Below are 8,973 nucleotides of genomic sequence, written 5' to 3' on the forward strand. Positions count from 1 at the left end.
TCCTAGTGTGTGTAGAATACCAACAGGGTTGATTTAAAAAATAAAAATGAAGAAAAATAAAGGGAGTGGTGGTGAAGGAATGCGCTCCCTCTATCGATGGAAACAGTAGGAATAGTCTTTGTGCAAAAGGGAGAAACAGACTTGTCTCCAAAAGTCGGAAGCCATTTTCTACTGCTTTCAGATCGTCCAAACAGCTCTTCTGAGAGATGTGTCGCTTCATGTGCAATGATCAGTGTGTGTGTGTGTGTAACCCTCTCTGCTCAGTGTACAGTGATCTATAAGCTGCTGGAGAAATTAGTGAGAGCTTCGCACGAAGGGCACAGCACAGCAGACACGCTTTGATCCTTTGGGAGTAGACAGAGAAAGGTTTGGATTTAAAGTTATTATTTAACAAAGAATGCAACTCTTTCTCAAAGATTTTTCAAACACACACCCACACACACACACACACACACACGCACACCCACACCCAGACAGGATTCTATTTGGATTTCCTCCTCTGTGTTGCGTCTCATTAATCAGTATGCAACCGCGATGGCACAGAAAACACACACATTCTGTGGCTGTTAAGGCCTTAAAACACATAATCACTCACACATATAAAGATGGAGAGAATGCACATCTCGTCTTCTGCCATCCTGGGGGTTATGTCAGTCTTTGATGTGCGAGGAGGAAGTTAATACAGCTGCAAGTGCCGGAGCTACTGATAGGTGTGTGTGTGTGTGCGCCTTCTGTCTGAACTCTCGGCAAACAGTGCATGTTCATGCCCGAAAGACAGCGTACCCACTCTGTGTGGGTGAGAGAGTTTGTGCACTCCTGACTCCGGTGCATGATGTTTTATGGAGGAGTCAGAAGTCCCAAAGTAACACCAAACCATCAAGTTTGTTGCCGTCTAATAATCTTAAAAACCAACCAACTTTTTTAAATTCTTGTAGCAGGATCCAAAGCGACAAACCAGGCTTTGTGCGTGTGTGTGCGTGCATGCGCATATAAACCATATCTGCTAAACACCATCATGTTAACATTTATTACTCTATCCAATGCATGGAGGAGGAGAGAATTGGATATTTGATGGAGTGCCATTAGGTTTTCAGACATTTATATTCGCTAGCATGGTTGTTCTGTAGACTCTGAGGCCACATTCAGATTGGATCAGGTGGTCTGGCTAAAATGGCTGTCCTCGTAATTATTTAGGTGGTGTAGTAGGTCGAGACTACGATGATGGGGGTCCAAAGCGGAGGTGTTGGGGGAAAAAACGCAGCGGTCTTGGGCAAAAAGTTGAGACGGATTCAACTTTTGGAGAACCGGAACTCAATGTCATGCTGGAGCAGTCAGTCATGTAGTCTGGATCAACAGAAGGACGTTTCCAGGACAACTGCCTGACGTCAACGTCCCTCGCCTTCCGCTCTCTGTGTGTTGCCGTTCTCGAGCTCAGTTCACCACACGCTGAAAACGGAAAATTTCAAAAATACGTGTTGCAGGCCTGGAAGGCTTTCAGGAAGACCTAATGTAATGTAATCGATCCCCTCTTCCTAAATAGAATCAGCTGTTGGAGGCGTTCATCTTCCTGCTTAACCAATCAGAATCATGCACAAATGGCGAGGGCCAATCAGAGTCACAACGCTGCTTTAACTAATCTGTTTCTCCCTCTGCTGTTCAGCGTTGTTGCAGGCAAGAGTGTAACCCTCCCCCCCGCCGGTCTGGTCTTCGGGCTTCTTCGTCTCCATCGGGGGGGTCTGAGTGTTTTCTGCACCTGTATATAGATATACAAAATATTAGTGATGGAGTCTAATCACCAAAGACTTTGTACATTTTATTGACCTGTACAACAAACCTTATTTGCATATCTGCAAACATGTCTCTCCTAACAACCTCTTCTGAAGAGTCCGTTTTTTTTCTTCTTTAATTTCTTTAATTTTCTTTACTATGATTATTATGCCAATTCAACATGGACATGACAGGTTGTCCATTTTAAGGAGACATTCCTTCATTGGACGTCTTGACACCACTACGGCCATTACGATTGGTTCAACCCTTGCGTTGTCTTCTTGTCAAAATTGAAAATCAAACACTTTATTTGACACTTTTTAAATCATTTTTTACAGTTTTTCTTACATTTTTGTCTTTTTTTCAATACTTTTGACACTTTTTTCTATTTTTGTCACTTTATTTGACATTTTCAACACTACGTAACACTAACTTATTAACCTTAGTTTCACAGTTAATTTTGGATTTTATGGTCAATAAAGCTCATTTATAGGAAATCATACCTAATGTTTGAGTTAGAAAAGCAGAAATTAGGAATTATTGAGACTAAAATTAAAGGAATGGATGTTGATGATAATCACAGACTGGAATATGTCAACTTTTACTCAATACTATTTCAAAACACTTCAATTAGTTTTCAAATGCTATAAAATTGAATAAGACGCCCCAAAATTAATGAAAGTAGAGATTTGTACTTGGCAAAGAGCGTTGGGTGGAATCAATCATGTTATTTTGGGGAAGATAAGATAAGATAAGATAAACTTTTATTTGTCCCACAGTGGGGAAATTGCAATAATAATTATAGATGGGTAGTTAAAAAGAACATTGATATAGGAACTATGGGTCAATTTGACCCCAAAACAACATGAGGGTTAAGGAAATGCTATCAACCAAGAGTTTTTTTCTCTTATCCCACAATGCATCAGTGGTGCAGCCGGACCTTATTCCACAGCACTGTGGACATAGGTCTGGCAATGCAAGACTACCAGTCATGTAACCTGTAATACAACTGTTTAGTTTTAACCCTCAGGTGGTCCTTGGGTCAACATTGACCCGTTCTCAGTTAATTCTTTTTCTTTTGTCACAAAAAATGAGTGCTGAAAATGTCAACATTAAAACAGTCAAAGAAATTTGGAAAAAACACCCAAACATCCCAAAAAGCACCCGCAACATTGAAAAAGGGACAAAAATGTCAGAAAAAGGGATAATAATGTTGAAAAAATATGTTTTCATGGTTGACAACACAAGGGTTAAAACACTACAAAGGAAGCCTTTAACGCCCAGGACTCTGTACGGCAGCTGATGGATTTCTAAAACGAGCTCGACCACAAAGTTCAGTCCACACTCTGTCTCTCTTTCGGTTTTTCCGTGAAATTACGCTACTTTAAGACGCACTTTTAAAGCGTATTCCTGATCATCTCGACGAGAGAAAGATGTAGCGCCACGTACACATTCAGAGCCAGATGGTCAGTCAATCTACTCCATCTTCATTAATGAGCTTGTTTCATTTGCATAATGTATATAAAATGGAATGGAAAGCTTTTGGATCAGCAGTCAGACATTTAACTTAAATAATGATTTGGGCAAAAAAATATCTTTTTAATTTTAAAGTCATGCCAGTCTCATTCCTTTAATGGAAAATTTGACTTAAATAAACCACACTAATAGCAATCAGAAAATCTGTTTGAAATACATAATGGGTAAAAATGATGTGGAAAAGTTATTTAAAAAAAAAAAAAGGTTTCTGAAATTGAAGTGTGACTTGAGTAGAATTCAGATTGAAGGGACAAATTAAGTTATTTTTATATATTTAAGGCTTTAAGGCAGCAAAGTTGAGATACAGAGAGAGACAAAAATGTCAACTGAGGAATAAATGCAGACATGTAAAAGGCTTTAAAAATGCACCTTATGGAAGATCTTTTTTTACAATCTAGTGTTAAAAACCTCAGCATTTCAGGTTGTAGTGTTTTAGTCCCTCAAATCAATTCAACAACAAAAAACAAAGAGCAGAAGAAGAAGAAATTAGAGAATAACGTTTCATAAAGTCTCAATTATGGCAGCATTCAAAAATCATAGAGGCTCAAGTTCCCCTTAGAGGAGGTGGAGAGAGGATTTAACTAACAGACCTAAAAACTGTTTTCAGAGAATAAAATGACAATCAGTTACTGTCTGAAGTTAAGTAAAAGGTGCAGGTTACTGTAAGACTATATGAAAGACATATTCAGTATAATGTTAGATTCATATGTATAAATGTTTTTGTTTTTAAAAATTCTTTTGGGGCGTTTTATGCCACGGCCGCGAAAGAAAAGAATGTACTATCTACTGACGTTAGATAAAACAAAGTGGTGGAGCGAGCTAGAGATGCAACAGAGAGAGAGAGAGAGAGAGAGAGAGAGAGAGAGAGAGAGAGAGAGAGAGGTGCTAACGTTAGATAAAAAAAAGTGGTTGAGCAAGCTAGAGAAAGAACAGAGAGAGAGAGAGAGATTGGTTCTAATATTAGATGAAACAAAGCGGTGGAGCGAGCTAGAGAAAGAACAGAGAGAGAGAGAGAGAGACAGAGAGAGAGAGTTAGAGAGAGGTTTTAACATTAGAGAAAACAAAGCGGTGGAGGGAGCTAGAGAAAGCGCAGAAAGAGAGAGAGAGAGAGAGGGGTGTTAACATTAGATTAAAAACAAAGCGGTGGAGAGAGCTAGACAAAGAACAGAGAGAGAGAGAGAGAGGTTTTAACATTAGAGAAAACAAAGCGTTGGAGGGAGCTAGAGAAAGAGCAGAAAGAGAGGGGGAGAGAGAGAGAGAGAGATAGAGAGAGGTTAAACAAAGCGAGTCCCCTGTACAGAGAGTCATACCATGTAACTTGCTGTGCTCTGACTCAATTTTTTCTTGTTGTTATGGAAACAACAGGTCCGGCCACTCCACTCGTCTTTCGTCGCCTGTCAAAAAATCGCTTGACGTGGACGTTTTGTTTTTTCAGAAAAGTTGAACTTTTTTTCAACTTGAAGAAAATGCCCTGAGCTCTTTAGAAAACACTTGACTCCATGGGCTTCTGACGTGAAACAGATTCTGGCATCTTAAAATCATTACTAACAAGGATTACTGTCTTCAGCTGTCCTGTCCAAACGACGCCTAAAAATGCCCCAAAAATAATCACACACACTCCCAACCTCAAAGAATTACCCTCTCATTGTCTTAATTCCCTTCCCTCAGCTCAGCTCTTCTCTCACAGATCTAATTTGATCTTTGATTTGGCAAAAAGCCAGCCAGTGAACGTGTGTGTGTGTGTGTGTGTGTGTGTGTGTGTGTGTGTGTCTGTGTGTGTGTGTGTGTGTGTGTGTTAACTCCCATTACCTTGAACCTACTTGTTGTCGCGTGCAGCTCTGGGGAAGTCCAGCTCATGTCCAAATCTCCCGCCTGCAGTCATTGGCTGAGTAAGGACTGCGCTTTAGATTCACTGCCTCTGATTGGTTGACAGGGTGATGGGGGGTGGGGGGGGGCATGGAGGTGCCGGAGGGGATGAGAGGAGAAAAAAAGAGTGTATTGGGGTATGAGCACGGATGTATTAAGAAAAACGCTGTTCCAAGATGGCGCTCCATTTGTTCCATTTAAAGTTGCTCAGGCGTACATTAGCGTTGTGTCCAATCCAAAATGGCCTCCAAACTCTCAAAAAAAATGGAAAGACAAATGGAAAGGGTGATGGGGAAGATGGCAGGCGAGAGCAACAAGGGTTAATGGCATGATGTATAGGAGAGACGACAGGAAATGAGAGAATGGAAGTGAAGCGAAGGGTAAAGGTTATTCCTGTCTTTTTTAATTGCCGTCTCTCCGTTCTCCATCTGCAGTCATGTTCTCCTCTTCCTCCCTTTGTGACTCCTGTTTCATGTTCGTCTCGTCTCTCTGTTTTGGCATCGCTTTGTCTCTTTTTTAATGAAGGCGAGCTTCGATAACACAGACTGGTGCAGTCACTGGAGACTGGGCAGACTGACAGGATCACACACACACACACACAGAGAGAGAGAGAGAGAGAGAGAGAGAGACGTTGACCGCATCCAGAGAAAGTGACAGCAAGTATAGAAAGGCAAATGAAGGAGATAGTACGAGTGTGGCGATAGAGTGGCAAACAGAAAGAAGGAGGGATAAATGGAGGATTATGACAAAAATACACACAAAAGGCAAAAGCCAACATATCCAACCACATGCAAGAAGGATGATGTCGGGTACAAACACTGGATCATCAGACCTTCAGTTCCATTCGACCTACTGGGTCAGCCAAACTGTTTTGGAAACACTCAGGCTGGGATCCTCACATGACATTTTATGTCATGAATGCAATTTCAAAAATGATATCCACTGAAAAGGTGGATATACAACATAAAAGGAAAACTCTACTGACACTCCGTCTTCTGAGTCTCAAATGCTCCATGCCTCTAGGTGTGAAAGGTGGCTGTAAAATGTTTTACCGCATCCATTCACGGCAGTTAGAATGGATGTCAATGGAGACCCCGAGGCACGGGGACAAATGTCAGTCCACAGTCCACGTCTCTGCCATTGATCAGCATGTTACAAACGGTCCGCTCCACTTCTCTACAAAGCTAACATGCTACTTCAGTGTCACGCTGTCGTCTCCAAAGCCTAGCCAGAAGTGTTTATTTTTAATAACTCATGACTGCCCAGGAGATTTTAACTTTTTGGTATGGGTGATAAAGTCTTATAAAAGCACAATGCTCTATAACCCCATAACATTTTATAGAAACCTCTCAAACACAAAAACCGGGATAACTTCAAAACCAACTAATAAGTAGTATGCATATACATAACTACAATAAGGCTACCTCATAAAGGGTTTGAGAATGGTTTGTAAATTGTTTATTAATTAGGTTAATAACCCTTGATATTATTAATAAATATGATGTTGTACCTGCTTGCCAAATAGTGAGCTCACATGGATCTGTACTGCTCAGCTCCAGAATCAGAATCCGAAAAATTTTGCACTTAGGAATTTGCTTTGGTTTGGTGCAACCATATAAACATAGTTAAATATTAATGGGAAATAACAAACAACATATACAGTACATAAACATGATATAAATGAATAACACGTACACATAAGAAAAGAGGCTGCGCAGATTAGTGCAGGATATGCCATATATATGTACAATAAATATTGGAGTGATGTGCAAAGTTCAGGATATAAATATACATATACTGCATGTATGTATGATGTAAAGCAAGTAAGCTAAGTAACCACTGGTCTCACTATTTGGCAAGCAACAGGTGACTGCTGCCTTTTTCAATCTACTGAGTTATAAAATGTTATTCATAATTTATGAAGGGTTCACAACGCAATCAATAAACTAATTACAAACCATGAGGTAGCCTTAACAAAGAGCTTGGTTCAATGTTGTCTTTTTTGCATTAATGCACCTCCTCATGTTGTCCTCCTGTCATCCTCATGTTGTCCTCATGTCATCCTCATGTTGTCCTCATATGGTCCTCATGTTGTCCTCATGTCATCCTCATGTTGTCCTCATGTTGTCCTCATATGGTCCTCATGTTGTCCTCATGTCATCCTCATGTTGTCCTCATGTTGTCCTCATGTTGTCCTCATGTTGTCCTCATATGGTCCTCATGTTGTCCTCATATGGTCCTCATGTTGTCCTCATGTTGTCCTCATGTTGTCCTCATATGGTCCTCATGTTGTCCTCAGGTTGTCCTCAGGTTGTCCTCATGTTGTCCTCATGTTGTCCCCATGTTGTCCCATATCAACGTTCTTTTTAATTCCCCAAAATAACATGATTGATTCCACACAACACTCTTTGCCAAGTACAAATCTCTACTTTTGTTAATTTTGGGCCATCTTCTTAATTTTTATAACATTTGAAAACAAATTAAAGTGTTTTGAAATAGTATTGAGTAAAAGTTGACATATTCCAGTCTGTGATTATCCATCAACATCCATTCCTTTAATTTTAGTCTCAATTATTCCTAATTTCTGCTTTTCTAACTCAAACATTAGGTATACTTTCCTATAAATGAGCTTTATTGACCATACATTCCAAAAATAACTGTAAAATGAAAGTTAATATGTTAGTGGCACGTTGTGTTGAAGGTCTAAAGAAGTGACAAAACGTCAAAAAACGTGAAAAAAGAGACAAAAACTTAAGAAAAAGTTGATAACATTGATAAAAAGCGTCAACAAAAGTGTTGATTTTCAACTTTGACGGGAAGACAACACAGGGGTTAATCAAGAGTACCCCCTGACCTTATCCATACTGTTGTCATTTGCAATGAATATGTCGTAGAGAGAAGGAATATGAAATATCATGACATTGAACATCACAGACATTATGATGCTAACACGTGATGCAGGGGCAGGGGTTTGCAGAGTAGTCCAATATTAACATATATAATTTGGTTTTGATGACAGTAGTTAGTGTAGTTAACTTCACACACATTACAATTACACTTTTTTCAATTGCTATACTTATAAAGTTATCATTATTTAATGCCATATCAGCACCTATTGCTTCTTTCATCCCTTCATCCATTTCCCATTCCCTACTTCAGCTCGATGGCAAAGCGGCCCACTTAGACTTGTGATTGTCCCATCAGCTGTGTGTTCCACCAGTAAGTCTCTCAACATAGTCGTGTCTAGTATTATTTACCCACAAAGCATCGCTCCACCGCAGGCAAGAGCAATTTAGCACCTTTTAATGCAAAGTGTTTACCAATGTGTGGGAATGAGTCAGGATCGATAGCGCATCCCTGTTTCTCTTAACGTCCTTTAACACCGCACCCCCCACGCTGCTCTCAGGCCTGTAATTGTTTCTCTTGGGTTCCAGGAAAATCAATCCATGCAATGATTGGATCCCCCCCCCCCCCCGTCCTCTCCTAAATGTCCCATTTTGCTCTTGGTGATACATACATATCTGTCTATGCCGTTTGTCAAGTCAGTGTTTGTGCATTAATTCTGCATTCTAGTGGTTCATTTTTCATTTAATCTGTCTATTAAATATCCTACCAGTCTGTCAGTGTATCTGTGAATGAATACTACAAAGAAAGCCTTTAGATGATGTGCAATCACTGAAGGTTTTTGTGGGGAAATTTAATTTTTTTTGCATCCCCATGAGCCGGGCCTTCCATGCAACCTCATGTTTATTAAACTGTTTTATAACTCTGTAATTGATCTTTTCACAAATGATTTTGGAAGAT

The 8,973-nt window shown here is 39.9% G+C and overlaps 1 long non-coding RNA gene across 1 annotated transcript; it reads left to right on the top strand.

Moving 5' to 3' along the window:
* Nucleotides 1–4,219: 4,219 nt before the first annotated feature.
* Nucleotides 4,220–4,425, top strand: LOC117944029. Its single transcript, XR_004656482.1, has 2 exons — nucleotides 4,220–4,254; nucleotides 4,346–4,425. It is a non-coding gene; the product is annotated as an uncharacterized LOC117944029 (long non-coding RNA).
* The last annotated feature ends 4,548 nt before the right edge of the window (nucleotides 4,426–8,973 follow it).

This window comes from Etheostoma cragini, chromosome 4, assembly GCF_013103735.1.
Source record: "Etheostoma cragini isolate CJK2018 chromosome 4, CSU_Ecrag_1.0, whole genome shotgun sequence".
Lineage (NCBI taxonomy): Eukaryota > Metazoa > Chordata > Actinopteri > Perciformes > Percidae > Etheostoma > Etheostoma cragini.